The following is a 20,604-nucleotide window of genomic DNA, read 5'->3' on the forward strand; positions in this document are numbered from 1 at the left end:
AAATATACTCGTGCTCTTTCATGAAAATAAACATTACAGACACGTGAATTTCCTTCCATTTTCCTCGCCCTAATGCTTAATATCATTAATATATTACACACACATCAATCAAATTTCATTTAACATAAAATTATAATTTATAACCGCCACGAACACATACTTACCGTGGCGCAACCTAAATATGTCATTTTAATTGTATCACAAATTATGTGTGTATTTCATTATGTCTTTTGAGTCTGTATCTACCTAGAGCTGGTTTCGGGTTATTCTTAGGGAAATCAACTGATTAACGCGACGTGCCACGTTACGTTCCCTTAATGTCATAGCAAATTGAATTAATGTAAAACACTTGTCTCATTTCTGAAATGTTTTAGTTAATTGGAGAAAATTATGTTTTATTGGTTGTCTTTTGATAAATAAGGAAATAAAAAAGAGTAAGTTTTTATTAAATAATTTAACTGGTGTACTTTATAAGTAAGTTTGTATTAAAAAATAAATATGCAAAAAGACCATATTCGCTCGAAAAATGAACACATTTCTTCGATTAACTATCAATAGCAGCAACTTTAAAACGCTCTTTTGGAACAGATAAATTTATTTTATGCTACCATTTTATGAAAATGAAACAACTACCAAATAAATATGTAACAGTATTTTCTTAAAGCCATAAAAATATTTCCGATTTATTCGTTCAGCAATAGCAATAAAAAATGCCTTTTGTATAACACTTCTCTGCATTATTTTGCAATAAACTTTAGAATAACACGGTGAAGGAAATACACTGTATTTCTGGCAAAAGGCCAGCTTACAATTCGATTTAATGTTTACTAAAGCTTTGGGTGCCAGTTAGTATCACCTGAGCCACTATTTGTTCTAGTCATTTACCAAACTAATGCCTTAGCATAGTGCCTAGTGTGTTTGGGAAATAGCAATAACGGATTCCGAATACTATTAGGTCGGGGAAAAAGTTTTTTCGCATTATAGTATGTATGAACTTGTAATAAAATCTTTTCTGTACACAAAAAAGCTCGATATTTGGATACTTCACAAGCCCACTAAAAGAAACTTAATGAACCGTACTCACTTGTGATTCTTGAAGCCAAAGAGATTTTATTACAAACTCATACATCCTATAATGCGAAAAGACTTTTTCCCCGACCTAATACACCCTACTACAGCTGAAAATACAGATTTCAAAATCACTTTTTGTACCTATCTACCCTGAGTCTTTTACTCACTTATTAATTCTACCCGATTGCTCGTATACCACATAATAAGGACACGATTTTTCGCAGAAAAAATCTGCAGGAACTTTGCTCTCTTTTAGGGAAAATATGCCAAAAAATATTCCTACAAATATGGGATCGACTCGACATACCTTTGCCTAAAATTCAATTTCACCCAAAATATTTTTCCGACATACAATGTTGCTTTGATATTTTCTGAAAATGCGAAAAATCGTCTTGTTTTCCTTTTCGAAGGAATCTGAGGAAGTAAAAAAAAATAAAGAATGTCTAGGCATTCCACGGAGACCTAGATTTTTCTTTGACCCCTCAAATTTCCGCTCCAAATGCTCAAAGATTTTGTCAAAAGAAATTTTACATTGTGATTAAAATCTCAAAATGACAAAATGTTTGCAAACAACTCGAGAGAAAATGTAATAATTAAGTAAGTATGATTGAAGAAAAATCTTGTAAAATTACGTCTCTAGAAAATTGCTATTGAAACAATATGATAACAGATATAATCCCATAATAATTGTTGAAGACCCTTCAAATTTAATTTCCTTCGACTTGAAATTAAACTAGCTTTAATTTCTCGTTGTTATATTAGAGACTCAACAACCAAAATTACCAAGGAAACAATCAGCAATGCAAATGCCGCGCAATTAGTAAAATTAACCAGATTTTGTCAAAACAAACCTGTACACGGAAACCAACAAAAGAAACGCAAATAAATGAATTACATTCTAAAAACAGGCTTCAAAAGTGGCTCTTGAAAAAATCTTGTAACAACATAAGCGAAGTTGACTCGACCTTTACTTTGTACCAAGGGCCCTAAAATTCAATTTTCCTCGGCCATTTTTTCAACGGCTTTTACTACCTCCCTCGCCGTAGTGCGTAAGCACTGTGCGATAACTTTTCTAAATAAAATATTAAATGAATCCGACTTGCGTTCTATTGATCGTCGGGCTTGCGTAAAAGTATGCTCAATGAAATATGCATAGGCATCTCTTTGGTCGTTGGTTGCTATTCTGATCTGGGAATAAAGAGGACTTGGAATAAATCTAAGAATAGAATGATGCGTACTTTGCATTGAAGCATGTTTACTTAATATTAAGTATTTAAATGTGGATAAATATAGATTACAAAGCTGAAGTATGGTTATAAGGGTGTATTGAGATTTAAAAAATGATGTCACAGTGATCGATGTGACGATTTACAAAATAGTGGATAATGAATACAGAATTTAACTTTACCGTGTTAATGCGATGCGCAGTAATGAGTGCTTGATTGATGGAACAAAATATTTTGTTGGATGAAATGTGCTTATTATTATACATGATAAAAGTATCCGGATAATATTCACTTTTAAAGTTGAATGCACAAGTCACGAAAGAATATTTATATTTTGAGCTTGTAACTGATTCTTCCATACTAGAATACCAATCGTGTTTGTTTCTACTATTCTATTATACTAGTTTATAATATTGTATCCAATATTAATAATTAACATTATTATTGTATAATAGTTTAAGCCCCTCACGGCACCCGAGGGACGCGACGTGATAATACATCTTAAGTCTTACTAACAAGACTAGAATTAATTATGAATAGATCACTTGTTAGAGCCTAGTATCATGGATGACCTTGACCTTAAAGGTTAAGTTCATGGTACTTGACCCTTTGAATGTTTGTATGTAAAAAGTACATAATACGTTGAAGGAATATTAATTCGTATATGAATGCTCTAACTTTCTTTCTTAAGATTTTCTCTAAAAATACAATACAATATTTTAACAAAGGTCATGTTGAACTTTTAATTTATTGGATTTATATGTACGTGCGCTTGAATACGCCATAATATTACATAAGATTTAGCAATACACTTAATAAATAATAATAATAATTAATATTATGCATTTTACAATGGTTGTTAGTATAAATACGTCTCCTAAATATACACCTAAAACATTTTGAGTTTTTTTTACTGATTCGATTTTATTAACTTGAGTTTTGCGTTTGAAAATTTGTCGCAGATATCGACACTTATTCATTTATTATCAAAGGACTCAATAAATTGGACATATTCTTAAACATTACACAAATGATACATTTTAATCAAGTAATCACGTAAGATTTTTCAATATATAGTAAAAAGATTTGATAGCAAACCGTGGTCAAAGTTACAACAGTTTGAAGTTGCCATGTTAAGGTAATATAAAGATTCTTAAGACGTCAGCGAAATTAAGACGCTGAACACGAGTAATTGTTAAAGCATGTAGCGAAACTCTCCCAACTATCTTACAGCCAACAACTTTAGTTTTTAACTTTCACAAGTTGCTTGTTCATTTGAAACTTGTGATTAATTCTGCGAATAATTTCCTTTGGAACTAAAGAGTTGTTTTAATTGAAATAAAGAATTAGGATTTTGTGGGTGAGAGTACTGTTATTTTTTGTGACTGAATTAAAGTCAATTATGCTTTATTTCATAAACTAAAAAAATTAGAAGGTTTAATGGATTCGTGCTGGTCTATTTTTAATGAAAGGCTTAGAATTGTAAGTGAAAGGTCGGTTTTTGTAATTGCACAGAAGTTATTAATATGTATTCTTTAAAGTAACAAATTGAAACAAAATGTAAGGCAAGGTTTACCAATTGTAATATTATAAAATAATAAGATTGTTTTACTAAATTTTCTTATTTTTTATTTGATGAGGATTAAATCCAAATCAATATAAATTCTATCTATAGACATACTTAATCATCATGCAATCTAATCAAAATAAATATAAAAAAGGACATCACTTAACGATTCAGCAATTTGCCGACAAAACACAATTTATAAAAACTCAGTGACACAAGACGAGGTTTCCATGCCCCACATTTTAAAGCCCCGGGCTTCTACGGAGAAATTCTTTCTTTCTAACGTATGGATAAAAGCACAAAAATCAGATTCCGCGAAATCGCTTAATGTTAAATTGTATTAAACGTCATCATCATTCAGTATCATGTATTCCGAGAATCATATATTACGGTACGAATGTTATTTTATTAGGTCACATTTAGCCGAATTTATTAATAGCAAAACATAGCTTAAATTTTTTATCTACATTTATAAAAAAGCTTTTAAATCCTGGAATTTACGATTAATCATTTTATCTCGGGAATTCATGAAAACTATTTTATATTCCGTTTTAAGGTTTCTAAATGGAAGTTGAAATGTTTGTTTAGTAAATTCCATCATAAAAGATCACGTACCACAAAACCATAAAAATAAACATGTGCGATATAATGTTATCTAGTAAAACGCTACACAACTGGCGTACCTAAGTATTTCCTTTTATTTTAATAGAACACGTGTATACCATTATAATAGTGGAGATTTCATCACGCACGCACTACGAATACAAACACACGTATATTTTACTAGTCAAGCCTCCAAAACACTTCCTTTCACCCCATTCACGTAAAAGATAAGCCTCCTTTTCACTTTCAAATCAAAGGAGAAACAAAACACTCGTAGAAACAATCTCTCTTTTCATTTCATTAATTCCTTACACGAAATTAGGAGGGCAGAAACATCGCTTGATTATTTCTCCTATACGATGAATTAGCAAAATGAAGGGAATGGGAATACATGGGTTTTTACCGAAATTAATCTAGCGGGACTCTTAGGGACATAGCGAATTGAACCTTGTTACCACGTTGGTATTATTGAGGGTAGAACGAAAAAAATAAATGAAAATAAGCACGAGATTGTATGAGAGAGGGCTACGCTTTCAGAAATTGCGGTGTTTTTGAGTTAATCCTAGTGAATCAGTTACGTTGCTGCAGAACTGATTGGATTTGGTAAAAGATTATTTTGAGTTGAAAAAATATGACCTAATATAGTCGAATACACTGCTGGGTTCGAGTTTCCTCTCGTGATGAAAGCTAGGTAATGTCCTTTTTTAATCCATTACTGTCCCGCTGTTAGGCAAGGGTCTCCTACCAAAAAAGGGAAAACTCTTGAGTCCACGACGCTGGCCAAGTGCGTTGGGTACTAAGCCAGGAGCGTATCTTAGTAAATTATTATATGATATTTTTTGTGTGTAAAAATTTGTATAAATATATATCGTAAGTAAATTTTTTGCAAACTAGTATAATATACTATATGTAATGTGTAACTTGTACCATTAACGCAAAACAAAAACACATTTATTCCCGCACAAAGCAAAACAAGAATGATGGCGGTATCAGCTGCTTAATCTACCGTGGAAATTAATAAAACCACTCACTGTGTGAGAGAAAAATAGCGTAAAAATAGAGAAAAAAGCTTTGCCAACGTGTCACCTGTCAACGGTGAGATTTTCTTGCCTTTGGGGAAACTGAAGGTAAAAGTTACGGTATACAAAAACTATAAAGGATTTTTCGTTGATTTCTGACAAGGTGAAAATTTTGATGGTATTTTTTACTGTGTTGTTGTTTAAATGACTGACAACTTCCAGTTTAATGTAAAATTTCATTTTCCAAAAAAAATTGCTGAAAATATTATTTAACATCTGTCTGAATTATATGACTGACAAAATTAAAATTACCTTTTTTCTGAAAACTGCGCATAACATAATATTCCTGGTACGATACTATTGATATGGTTTTGTGATGGGCTATAGATTTGTCATAATTCTACATCTCTCAGCTAAAAGGTTTTTTGGAATCAAAACAGTGCTATTTTGCTCATTTAATTTATCACATTTTATTTTACATAGTTAATATTTAAAAGATTTAAAAATCCATAAAATACTTAAATATTTCAGACTGTTTCATTTATTATTAAAAACTGAGTAAAATTTGATTCTATTTATTCATGTCTGTGTCCATCACAAGTGTCTTTACAGTGCCGTACTATCAAGTAATATAATTTGAATAGAATATTACATAGAATTTTAAATTCAAAGAAACACTCTCATGATTTATTCATAAGCGTTTTAAATATTGTTTGAATTTTCATGTTGTATTGAAACCTTGAGTGACTTTAAGGGTGTTTAGATGACATTACAGAAAAACAGGGACATAATCGTGATAAAAAATAAACTTATTAATGACATTAAATAACTAGATACATTATAATCTCAGTCTACCTCACGGATTACACATTCTTCACCACTATCAACAGCTGAGCCTCGGTCGTGAAGAAAAGTTATCAGCGCCCCTATCGTGTTCCGAAAGAACTATTTTTTTAGCACATTTTAAAAATCATGATTTCGACAGTCGTTTCTATTGAGTGAGGGACATTGTATTGCAGATTAAAAAAATCCCGAAAAAACACCATTTAATATCAGTTTTACCTTTTGCAATATCAAAGTTTGTAATAAACTTGCACTTTGTCTAAATTACTGTCAACTATTTTCTGCCTATTTTTGATATACCTATGTATATTTTATACAGTCCCATTTGCGATAAAAGTATAAATATTGATAAAACAAAGTATCGTCTTCAATCTTATTGCCGTCGGCACTTCCAGACAACCTTCAAACCCTTTGTACGAATAGTGTGAAATATAAGAAATAGGACACATAACGTATCATACACAGCTTTCGCTTGTATATTATATCTTACTAATATTATAAATGCGAAAGTTTGTGAGTATGTATGGATGTTTGTTACCTTTTCACGCAAATACTACTGAATTGATTGCGGTGAAATTTAGTATGTAGGTAGCTGAAGACTCAGAGTAACATATAGGCTACTTTTTTTCCCAAAGTTCTCCGAGGGATCGGAATTTACATGGGGAGGGTTTCCACGCGGATGAAGTCGCGGGCGGTCTATAGTATTCGTATATACCTTACTTATTTATTCTATTTTAATGTAAAAATGTAAAGTATCTGCCTCCTACAGCTCACACGTTACACCCACTCACATCACAGCGAAAAACTCGCTAAATTTGATAAACAGAAAAAGGCTGATTCGGGAAATCTCATAAGGGAACGCCTATCAATTTTAAACAAAATAAAAGCTTTCCCGTGTTTTGACGATTTGTCGCCAAATCTCTTAAGAAATGGAAATATTTACGTACTGAATATTCTATTTGGCTTAATGCTCACGAGTGAAGGTAAATGCGAGAATACGAGAGCAAATAATTTAGAAGAAAACGTACCAAAAGGTGATACAATTGATTAGCAGGTTCAAGAGAAAATTGGTAAAAGAATTAGTTACGGAAGAAATGTATTTGCTGATCCCATTAATATAGAGTACGTTGGGATCTTTGTAGGCAAGAATAAAGGATCACAGGGCATTAAGGTTGTACATACAGATGGTCTCTTATAATTTATTTATGATGAGGAGGCTGTAGTTGTAGCTTTATGGCTATATTTTAATTAGCTGAATTATAGTTTCGTCTGCTGATTACGGCCGGAAAAGAGGATAAATGTGGAGATATAGAAAAGGATATAACCATTCATCAGAAAATGAAGCAATTACCTGTAATAATAATTAATGACTTTACTAGACTATAATAATACAGCTAAGAGGTAAAGAAAAAGTAAAAAGACTGGTATAAGATAATATACACATGTATATCAACAAGAATAAAGCTGTTGATATAAAAATGATGCAGATTTAAGACAGGGCTTCGATTATAATTGAATTAGTAGTAATTACTACTCGTACTATACAGTTTCTTGACATAAGAGTAATTATTAAGTTCTAGATTTAATCAAAACATAGCGTGTTATTATTAACAACAGACCACGTATTTCTGACAACTACACTCGACACAAGCGAAGTCGTTGCACCGACATCTAAATACAGCTTTCAAACGCGAGTTTAAAATATAATAGCCGAATCTATTCGCGAGATATGAAGCTTGAAACATGGCAAACTCTGAAATAGCCCGTCTGGGGTCTAAAATAACTCACTGGGGATGTATCGAGGTCGATACTGACAACGTATTGCCCGTCAATAAATCTGTCAAGTTGATGTCTTCAAGTGACTTTGCACTGAGGAGATCGATGACACGTAAAGCATCAATTTATTGATATTTTGACAAGCAATGTATTGCTCTTGAAAGATTAGGTAGTTTAGTATTTAGGTTATTGGATTTTTTATACATTTCAAGATGTATGGCTTTTAATCTAAAGATTTTTCGGTGTATAAAGACTGGTGAGGTCATTTATGAAAGCGATTGAACAGTATTTTGTGATGTGAAGCAGTTGGTTAAATGAAAAAATGTTGTTGAAAAGATAGGACATAATCACATTATAATCCCATCATAATGATGATTTTCTGACTGATTCCGGCCATGACGAACACATTTAGATTGGCAATAATGTGACCGGAAATGTTTTTATAGTCAATTATAGCTAAGGAATGCTAGTATAAAACTTACTTTATTTCTCTTAAAAAATCCTAGAATTTTAATTTAATCAATTAGAATGGTTATTTGATTATTTTTTTGTAAAAAGTCTTTATTTATTATATTGCTTAAAATATATTTATAGCCTAAAGTGTTCATTATAATTATAACACATTTAACAAATTCAACAGTTTTCAAACCACCTAATAAAAACTTCTTAAATCAACAAACATCCCACATGATTTATGCAAAACCCCGACCTTTTAAATATCAAGTAAACAGTTTACACCCTTGGGGTTGATGTAAAATGGCTGACATAATTAAACTTCTTTATAATTACTTTCCCTTATTCTTAGGCTCGAAGGATCTTAGAAATAATAAGAGTAATTAGTGTCTTTAGTTTAATATTACAGAGACCGTATTTAAACGTAACGTATTTTTGTATTTAACAGGTAAAGCGATTCAAGTTATATTGTGAGAAAGAGATAGTGTTATAGGCTGTACCTATAGTTTTGTCCCTTTCCTCTTCCCTTGTTTAACTCAGTCAGACTCGCAAGCAGAAGTAAATGTGTATTTATATAATTACCCTATTTAATGTCATTAACACACATGACTAACCTCATATTCCCTATTCAACTTAAAAAGCAATATTTTCTCTTCAATTAAAACTGACTGTACAAAAGTAATTCAGAGTATTTTATCGTTTCATCGATGGAAACCGTCAGAGGGCACGCGAACATAACGTATAAACCCGACAGGTAATTAGAATTCTTGAAGCATACTTCAAAATCCTTTTGAGATTTTTTCTTTCCTTTATTGGTTAATGAAGTGCATTTTTTATTCATACTGAGGTCGGTTTGGGGTTTGTTCTTTTATGAGTTCGTTTTGAAGTATAAATGCATTTGAATGTCGCCAGTAGATGATAAAGAACAGGAAAAATATAGGGTAGATGAGGGTAAAAAAACTCAGTCATTGTAAATAAATAACTTTGATTATTTATTCATTAATTATAAAAATATGGTTGGATAGTGATCAACCTATGTCAAGTTTCTCAAGCCGCCCAAAATACGTTTGATGTGGATTACCAACTGTTATTTTAATTGACAACAACTCAAACTGACTTTTTACGTGATCAAGACGCTTTGTTCAAATACCACTATGACGATACCCTCCCATATAACCTCCTCTTGATTGTTTACCGACCAGTGAACGCAGTGTTCTATGAGTAATTTTTATGAATTTTATTTATACAGGGTGTAAATGACAGCCTACCGAAAACGAAAAAAAATGACTTTAGACACGATTCTGGTGCTTATGGCGTTGAAAATTTTCATCGGTTTTTTCTTGATTTTTCCGACTTTTTATGCGTTTTTTTAAATTTTTTTTGGTATTATTTCGTTAATACTACACAATGCAACATGAATATGAAAAAAAATCCGTCATATTACTGTTTTTCACAAAAAACAGCAATGGATTAAAACAACGTATAAATTCGCTATCAGCTGTGCGCGGCCAACGACACCGCGCCGGCGGCGGCCGGCCGCGACGGTCGACGTCACGCCGCGTACCTACGCGCACCACACAGACACACGATTACGCACACAGCTGTCAGCCTCACACTCACTAGTATGCAGCGTTACTTAGTATTTGTTCTATATGTTAAAAATGAAAATTACATAATTATCCCGCTCTCCGATAAAAGGTAAATTCATAAGATTTAAAATGTGTGATATCTTATTATTACACGTACAAATACATACAGAACGACAAAAAATCCTATTGATATTCTTTAGCGCTATAAAAATCTCTAATAAACAATTTAACATGTGTATTGTCGCTTTGTTCCATTTGTTCTTGCAAATTTCTATTCGATATTTACTCGCTCATTCATACATCATACAAGCGCGGTGCGACTCGAAAAGAAGATGGCCGTAGTGACGCGTGACGCCGCGACCGCGCGTGGATGTTACATAGATGGGATGCGACAAAATGGATGCTAAGTGATTCTCCGGGGATTATGAATTATGATAAGTTAGTTTCTCTGATAAGAATATTAATGGATATTGATTGTTATCATTGTTATGTACCTAAATTTTTTATGGTTTAATTAAATAAACGTTTCGTGTTTATTTTATTTACTTTAAGCTGATTTATGTTATAAATATCAAAGTATTTTAAACTTACATCAATAATGTTTGTAATGTTATTTGGTATTTGAATAAAACTACAATGCAACCAGTAACAACTGTGACAAGTAAAAATAGTAATGCCACATCAATATTTTATTGAATCTAATCTCTCGCTGGGATCCTAACTCGTCGCTCGTCACCAAATCGGCGGCGCGCGCTCGGACGGCGCGGAGGGAGCGGGTGGCGCGGGCGAGGGGCGGCGCGAGTGAGCGGAGATGCGCCGGCGGCTCTCTTTGATTAATAGTTCGAGCAATTCGCTCGCGGAAGACGGAAGCTCTTCACCGGTGTCGTTCGTTATGTCCTATTCGTCGTGTCGTGTGTGAACTGTTGTTTATTATTACTTGTTATTGTTTCGGTTTTGAGTTGTTAGTGTTTTTATTGTTATTATTTTTGTTGTTATTGTTTTCGAAGTGCAGTTGTGTTCGTAAATAGGAAGAAATGTTGATGTGTTATGTATGGTGAAGCACGTGGAAGTGCACGGCGTGCTCTGCACCTGTACGTCCGGATCCAAAGGTACTCAAACTCTCGCCATACACCAGGTATTTGCGTGTTGATAGACATTGATAACAATTTGTTTTAGCACTTTCTTATTATTGGTTACATTTTGCTATTATTGTTTGATTTCACGTAAGCCAAGTAGGTACCTACCTACCTACTTACAATTTTACTATGAGCTATAGTAACATACGGGCGTACTTACGATACCATAAACGATACATAAGATTGTTATCTAATGATAGGGTTGTATACTAGTGAGCGCATAGACGTGGTGGTACGCGTACGTACCTACGACGCGTCGCGACATGTCGTCGCTCAGCGCGCCGCCGCCGCCAGAAGTCTCGTAGGCATGCGCGGAGATACATCGCGTTGTTCACTATACATTGAACGCTCAAAAATGACTAACTCGGGAACCAATCATTTCCGAGAAATATCGTTGGAGTAAATTTCGCGCATACAGTGTCACAAACTTACCAGTAAAGTTTTCGGTTAGCTGTCATTTACACCCTGTATAAGGTAGCGATTTTTCAATCCTTTCATATTATTAACATCCCGTCGCGACGTCATTTTTTAATTGGGTATTATAAGGTCAGTTTACAACAGCCGCACGGATCGATCTCTGAGGTTAAGCTACGCTTGCCGAGGTTGTTCCGTGGATGGGTGACCATCTTATACATATCGAGTTCCTCCGTGTTTCGGAAGGCACGTTAAATTGTGGGTCCCGGCTGTCATTTTCGAAGATCTTTGACAGTCGTTAACAGTAGTCAGAAGCTTGAAAGTCTGACAACCAGTCTTACCGAAGGGTATCGTGTTAATACCCAAGTAATTGGGTTGTGGAGGTCAGTTAGGCAGTCGCTCCATGTAAAACACTGGTATCCAGCTGCATCCGGTGAGACTGGAAGCCGACTCCATCATAGTTTGGAACAAAGGCTAAGCGAATATATATATTATAAGGTCAAAAACCTTTAAAATCAGCCATGAAACGGCAACTAATAAACTAAATAAAATTTAATAGACTCTTAATAGTTAAAAGAGCACTTCAAAGTTTCAGATCGAAAGTTTACGAATTTCAAATGTCTATTCGGCTAAAGATCTTAAATTGCTAATGAATTTGAAGCATCGATTTGTAATGTTTACTTTGATTGGTTTAGCTTTAGTTTGTTTGAAGACTAATTATGTTTGAGTTTTCTAATGGTTTACGAACTTTGTGACTTAATTAGTAAATAGTAATTTGCATTTATTGAGCGGCTGGTGTATTTTTTTAAGTGCCCACAGATGTTTTTAATGGAATAATTAGTAACTTAATTCTGCCTTTTTTAAATTATTTATTGTAGAAGTTTATGAAATTGAGAAACATAATTTAAAATAATCTGATAGTATAAAATAAAATAAATATAAAGTTGTAGAATACCGATCAGTTTTTGGACGATATTCTACAACTTTATTCTTTGTCGGTACTATTTATTTAATTTTGGTATCCTATAAGTATATAATTAATTGTATCTTTTTGAACATACGTAATGTCGTATACATATTATAATATTGATTTTTTGCACATCATGAGCATACTGTACGAAATTGATATTTTTTTTTGGTTTCATAATAGTTTAAAGAAAAAATAACCGGTCTGATTCCATAAAACTGATTAACTTAAACCAGTCTGCAAACTTACTGCGATAAAGATTCACAAAAAATTATGTCATAAAACTACTTGAAGGAAAACTGTGAGATAACTGGACTTGATAAATTGAAATTATCGCGTCAGCTTCTTCACTTAGTAAGTTGAGTAAAGCAGCGTTCAAAGAGTGTTCGTTTAGTTTAGTTAGTTAGTGCCTCCGTGGCGCAGTGGTTTAGGTCGCCACGCCGATACCCCTGCAACGGGAGGTCGTGGGTTCGATTCCCACACGGAGCAATTATTTGTGCGATCCACAAATAATTGCTTCGGGTCTGGTTGTGCTTTGTGTCCGTTGTTTGTATGTTTGTAAAAGTCCCCGCGACACAAGAGCAATTCTTAGTGCGAGAGTTGTCTTTTTAAAAAAAAAAAAAGCTTAGTTGAGGTGTTATCAATAGTCGCGTTCACCGGTCGGTAAATGATCAAGACAGGTAAGCAAACTAACCCCCGGTTTTTGAGTAGTTTTAACGGTAGTTTATATATTCAATAGCGTTTTTTTTTATATGAGTTTATACGCAGTTGAATAGATAAACTACCACTAAATGTACCTTAGAAACCGGCGGTAAGACATTCTATAGGTGAGTGGTATAGTGGTCTGCTGAGCTGAGCGTCTGAAACGTAAAAAGTCAGTTTCAGCAGACGATAATTCACATAACAGTCGTTATATGGCCTTCGAGCAGATTGAACTACTGTGAAACTAGGAATAAAACGCGACTGAAATCTTCTTATCGCATCCAGCTACTTTGTAACACTATACCATTATAAAAACTGTGTATAAATTTCTTAAATAGAAGATAATAAAAGAACAATACAAAGTAACACAGATGCTCTCTACTTCATAAGAAAAAAAATCTAACATCATAAGAAATGATACTGCTTTAGTCACAGCCTTAGAAAACTAGACAGACAAATCGCAGTAATAACTCTCTGACATTGACGAGTTTTAGTCGAGAATATTAAAATTTATGCCTTGTTTAAAATGTTCTATACAACGCAGAAATAGGTAAGCTTAGAATACAGCATAAATCATTACTGAGGCCCCAGTAGAAAATTAAATCTGCCTGAGGGAAACCCGAATTATTAATTAGATTACAATATGTAGCACGGTCATTGTTGAAAGGGTTAAATAAATTTAATAATTAGTAGGAATTGTATTAAACATATAAAATTGTTATTTGATAGCAGAATTATTGAAATAATAGTCGTTCAAGGGTTTCTCGAATTCTAGGAATTAGGAATTCTGTTTATATGTAGGGTAATGTCATAATTGAGCAATTTCGTACGTTTATATAATTTCGTTACGGAGATGAGGGAAGACCCACTTTTAGAACCACGTGCCATTTTCTGCTACATAAACTCTTGTTGGTTCACCATCTCTTAGAAAAGATAATTAAGTTAAAAAAACCATTAGATTACTTACTATGCGAAGTTTTGAACTCATCACTCTTTATCTATTGGAGATTCTATCAGAAAGTGCCAATCTTTGACAGTCGTTACCAGGCTCGCAATTCTTTACAGTTGGTAATGTCGTGTATTTGAGAGTGTGACACTTAAAATGTACTACCAAATCAGTAAAAGTAGTAGGAATAGAGAGAACTAGGAACTGTCCTAAGGCAACCCGCCAGAGGCACTGATAAAGTTTTCATACACAATTTCTCTATAGTGGTAGAGATTCTCTAGAGCTACAACTGAGTCTGACAACTATTTCAGTCTTTAAAAAGGAAAAAAAAAACATTACTCAGTAGCTCATTATCAAAATTTATACTTAGACCAGTAGTACAAAAAATCCTAGCCCTATAGTATTTTTAAAAGACAAAAACCAAGCTAAATAATTTTCTCATCAAGTATTTTCATCCAACATTTTATCATCGGAGTGAGCTGAACGTCGTGTCATATAATTTCTAATGACGTCACGTCTCTCAGCTCATAAATTCAGAACACGTGGACTAAATCTACATAGTTTCAGCGATAAAAGCCCAATATCTAAAATGCTTGAACATCACAAAGACTACTATTAATCCTGTGAAATTTTCTATGAATTTTCTATTTCGTACTGAGTTTAATTTTGGTAGGATTTTGTTGTTCAACTATGGCTTTGTATAAAGTTACATATTGGTTTAATAGATTTAGTTATAAAATTCCTAATGTCTAATGGAAATGGATTAAAAAAGTTCGTAGTGACTTTGTGAGATTTTATCATTTATTTATCAAATGTTCTACATTTACACGAATATTAAACATTTAGCTATAACCACATCTCGTGATTACAGTTTTGTAAGGTTGTCTGTTGCAAATGTGTTCTGACTATTATATTTTTAACATCACATGCATTATATACATAATATAATATAACTCCTGCTTCAGTTTGGTATATATTGCTCTACAATATACGCTCACGAGCATACAATATATGCTCTATAATATTTCATGGTTTGATTTCATGCTTTAAATATTTCGTATTTGTTAGTCATCTGATAATTACGTATTTTTTACTTTGTTTTTTTTTTCTTGACGTTTCATCCACACTGCAAGTTCATGGTATTAAAGCTTCTATCAGATAATCATTCGTATTATTTACTTCACATAAAAACCACTCCAATCTAATACTAAGTCATTTCACACACGTGATAAACACAGAACGTATTTATCTTAGTTCTCAGGTAACATGCGGGCTTGTACAGAGCACGTCTCCGAGCGATATAAATTAGGTTTACACACGTAATCGATACTCTACAGTCGTGGAGAGACCTCCCGAAGGCTAAAAAGCAACTGTCTTATTTTTGGTCAAACATCTTGCAAAAATATTTTTAAAATGGGATAGTTAGTTTACCTACATTGAAATTGTACTAACTAAGTACTTAGGGGTATTTTTGCAACATCTGAATCGTTCAAATTGATCGTGGATTGAAAACAAGTTTGAAGCAGATTTTCCTGTTCAAATAAACAGGTATTAAAAAAAATGAACTAATTCCAGGTTTATTCTTTCAAAAGTAAGTAAATTATTTATTTCCTCTCAAAAGCAATTATAGTAAATTAGAAAAATATACGGAAAAAATAACATATTATCGTGGGTATGAAAAATAAGCGTTAAACAAAATCCCGTTCCCTAGCATACTCTACCGTATCGTCGCTTATAAAGACTTTAATACCCCAGATTGATCCTGTACAGCCAGCAACAAAAGTAGCTAAACAAATAAATATTTTAAATCCACACTCTAAAGCGCAAGATTAATAATTTAAATTAATTAGACCAACTACTAGATACTTTCAACAAATATTTTTTAAATTAATTTCACTATATTATAACACTATTTCCTTTCCGCATAAGAAGTTCTCTAATCGCTTTGTTAATTCATTTGTAACGTTATGTTAGAAAGTATAAGGTTTCATCAACTAAGGCTTATGTTTTTGTTAACTCTACAGCATCGTTCAGAGCATACACTATATTATCACAATAGCTGCCATACGCAAATAAAGTTCAAGCAATCTTCTAAAGGGTTAAACGAACGTCTTTTTCGATACAGAACTTTTTAATAAGATCATTAGTTGAAACTTTACCACTTAGGCTCTACTTTAGAGTAAGGCTCTTTGCACACAAGGCTATACAAATTTGCGACTATCAACAATATTGACGTCTACTACCATACAAATCCAATAATAACTAAAAGTTGATTATAGTGTCCAAGTGTACATAATACACAGATACACTCTCTGTTTCTAATCTCCCGTAGCCCGTAGGGACCGATATGCGACACGACCAGTGAGGGCAAAGGCGCACCGATAGCTTTAGCGAGTGCTCTTTTAGGGACGGTAGTTAAGAAATCTTTTTCGCCCGACCCAGGATTTGAACCCGCATGGCAGTTGCATATACTACCGACCGGTGACCGTGCCATAGGGGCAGTCATATCTGATACAACTTCGTTAAGATTTGTACACTTGTCGAGCCCGCAACATTTGTCCCGCGACTGGGAAATGTCACTTGACACTTGAAGACTAAAATCGCTGATATCGAAGATTTGCATCGCTTTCTGTACGAAGGTCCTTAGGCTAAAGAGTAAGTTTCAAGAGTCTTTAAAACAAAGCGTTTGTTAGTCAACGATTTGGCTATCGAGTTCTTGTTTAGATTTGTGAATAAATGGATGGGATATTAATTGTTATCTTTCGTTGAAGTGGCGTTGAGTAAGAAAGTTGTTGGCTTGTGATTTGTTTAGTTAAAGTTGAACGTTTAAGTGATGATAAATATTTCTTGCTTTAGATGTTTTATTTGGGTATTAATAATGTATACTATAGATAGATTTGCTTGGTAGATAAGGTAAGTAATAACGGGTATAACAGAAAACTTTCTTGCATCTGCAAAGGTAGTGATAATATCGATAAAATGTTTCTTGTTTGATAGTCGTGTATATTTGTCTTTCGGGGTCTTATCATAAAAGTGCATCGTCACGTCAAAAATTTAATTGATATATATAATTCGAATATTTTAATATTATTACAATTCAAAGTATTGGCTAAATGATATCAACAACAAAATACCTGTACTAATGAATTCGTCAAACAATTTAATTCAATTTAGCTTGTAAAATACACACGTTAAACAAAATTCAAACAGGAAATTTCAAAGTCTGCGAAAAACTACGTTAAAAATCATTTTTTATTTATGATATACAGCGAACCAAACGATTTGCTGTTTTATATGGTGATCGAAGCTCCATAAACGTGTCATCCGCGAAGTGTGAATTTACGATCAGTAAAACATTTTGTCGTATTTATGTTCTCACCTAATCTACGGTACTAAATATTGCTTTGTTGCTGAATTTGTCGATATTAATGATAATGATTAAGTTTTAAGTACTTAACTAAAAAGTTATGATAGAGGGTATTTGACCATTGGATGCTAAATTATTGGTTCTTTGAGGATAAGATCTCGATATTATTGCACACATTTTGTGACTTTCAGTAGTTTCATCTAGATGTTTGTTTTAAGTGTTTTAATCGTGGCGGAGCTTGGCACAGGATAGACAGGTTTGGAAAGAAAGAGGAGAGGCCTTTGCCCAGCAATGGGACATATAAGGGACTAATAAAAAATAAAATCTACAAGTTTTCAATTTTGTATTGCCTCTTACCTCTTAAAGGGAAATAAGTAGTGATAAAGTGTAAAAAATATATCCATTGCATATATTTTCCCCACCACACTTTTTTAAAAACAAAGAACATTGACAATCGCAAACCAAAATTACCTAGTCAGGTCATAAGTTCTGTCACACAATAAAAACTTTTCAATTATGGAATGCTGGCCACAAAAATGTTTCTTAATTTTGAATTTAGAATCTTTTGCGAAAATAAGAGTGTGTATTTTTCATATTTGGCGTATTTTTAAATATGGAGTGGACGCTTAAAGAAGACCGTGTCGCGGTTATCGCGCTACATCGATGTGGTTACGCCCAACTCAGATTTTTGATATTCAAAAAAATTTGAATTTAACCAAAAGATTCATTTATCGTACCATCAAACGTTATAATGAGGACTCAAGTTTGGAAGATAGAAAAAGAAGTGGTCGCCCTCGCTCTGTTAGGACGCCAGCAGTGATAAAAGCTGTGAAGGCGCGAATCCAAAGAAATCCCATACGAAAGCAGAAACTGTTGGCCCTTCAAATGGGGTTAAGCAGAACCACGGTCAAAAGGGTGTTGAATGAAGACCTAGGGCTACGAGCCTATCGCAGAAAATCAGGACATCGCTTAGATGCGCGTCTAATGGACATGAGACTGAAGAGATCCCGCGTTTTGTTGAAGCGGTACGCGGGAAAAAAGCATCGTCAAATTCTCTTTTCGGACGAAAAAATTTTTACCGTGGAGGAGAGCTACAATAAACATAATGATAAGGTGTACGCCCACAGCAGTGAAGAGGCCAGCAAGCGTATTCCGCGTGTCCAGCGAGGACATTTTCCACCCTCACTCATGGTTTGGCTAGGAATCTCATATTTGGGCTTAACTGAGGTACATTTTTGTGAGAAAGGCGTAAAAACAAACGCGATTGTGTATCAAAATACAGTCCTAGCCAACCTTGTGGAACCAGTTTCTCATACAATGTTCAATAACAGACCCTGGGTATTCCAGCAAGATTCTGCACCAGCTCATAGAGCGAAAAGCACGCAAGACTGGCTAGCGGCGCGCGAAATTGACTTCATCCGGCACGAAGACTGGCCCTCCTCCAGTCCAGACTTAAATCCGTTGGATTACAAAATATGGCAACACTTAGAGGAAAAGGCCTGCTCAACACGCCATCCTAATGTGGAGTCACTCAAGGCATCCTTGATCAAAGCAGCCGCCGATATTGACATGGACCTCGTGCGTGCTGCTGTAGACGACTGGCCGCGCAGGTTGAAGGCTTGCATACAAAATCGCGGAGCTCATTTTGAATAAAAGTAATTGAAATAAGAATCCATGTTTTATTACGTTTCTTTTGATATATAAATGATTATTCTAAAAACAAACATGTCTCAATTATTTCACAATAAAAATGTGACAGAACTTACGACCCGACTAGGTATACCGTATATCCACGTTAATACGTCTTACAAAATAATATCCCCTATCTCTCTCATTATATTTATTCACATAAAGCTTAACCTGTACGCAAATTACGCACATCCAACATTAACAAAACAGTAATTTACATCATTGTCGCGATAACATGACGCAATAACCATGACGTCATCAACGTATACATTTTACATCCACCATGACACAGGTAAAGTACCACGATGACGTATGAAGCTCAAACTCTATTCAGGGGCATTCGCCGACTCACAGATAAGCGAATGGGAACATTTGTGTATGGCCCAAGTTAAAAGCTTACGCGTATAAGCAGCATTAGAAGCTGGTGAAAGGTTGATTGATGATCTAGTGTGTAAATTGATGATTTAGGTAAAATGAATAGATTGTAAAGCCCAGGTGATTTAGCTTAGATTGAATAGTTGGGAAATCAGATATGCTTCAGTCAAAATTTAATGTTTAATTGATTGATGTGTTCAAAATCTGTAGCGACTAAATATCTTTGTATTATGCTCAGTTAGTTTTATGTAAAGCTTAAGTAAACATCAAATGAAATTTTTCCCTTTAACAACGTCCAGGTATTTGTTAACTAAATTAAATCTTATAAACCAATTTATACCTGTTATGTACCTACATCTCTAACGGGTGAAAAATATCATACATCTATAAGTTTATAACTTGTCCTATTCAATAAACGACAAAGTAAAGCAGAGCATTGAATGCAAATGTCTGTGGAACGAGTAATTATCTGACTCATTTCATATTTATTTTTTCTAGTTTTATTTATTTTCCTTGAAATCGTTATAGTTGCGAATCACTTTGAATGTAAAAGGATTTAGAATACATAAAAAACGTTCCCGTAGAGAACATACATTACGATACAGAAAATACTACCTCAATGGTAGTATGTTCTTATGTTCTGTTTGGTTTTGGTTCTGTTTGGTTTGTTATGGTTCGTCAGGGAGATGCATTACTGCATGTCCCGCTCCAGGGAGGAAGCGGGGGTCTGTCGGGCTCTCCCGCCAATATCCTATGAACCTAATAGTCCAACTTAGCCTTACGTGTAGTACTTATCGATATAAAGAACATCTGCATATCTAATTATTTATTAATTTATTTAACACAGTTTATTTTTGTTGA

General features: G+C 33.8%; 2 protein-coding genes across 2 annotated transcripts in view; one reads left to right on the forward strand and one right to left on the reverse strand.

Annotated features, from left to right (window-relative positions):
* LOC142978757 (uncharacterized) overlaps nucleotides 1-20,604 on the forward strand; it is a 180,216-nt gene that overhangs the window by 47,438 nt on the left and 112,174 nt on the right. The gene's annotated exons all lie outside the window — the stretch shown is intronic.
* LOC142978755 (uncharacterized) overlaps nucleotides 13,103-20,604 on the reverse strand; it is a 331,498-nt gene continuing 323,996 nt past the window's right edge. Inside the window, exon 9 of the mRNA XM_076123311.1 lies at nucleotides 13,103-13,268. The gene's annotated coding sequence lies outside the window, so the exon portion shown is untranslated. The remainder of the gene's footprint in view (nucleotides 13,269-20,604) is intronic.

The sequence above is a fragment of the Anticarsia gemmatalis genome, chromosome 15, assembly GCF_050436995.1.
Source record: "Anticarsia gemmatalis isolate Benzon Research Colony breed Stoneville strain chromosome 15, ilAntGemm2 primary, whole genome shotgun sequence".
Classification (NCBI taxonomy): domain Eukaryota; kingdom Metazoa; phylum Arthropoda; class Insecta; order Lepidoptera; family Erebidae; genus Anticarsia; species Anticarsia gemmatalis.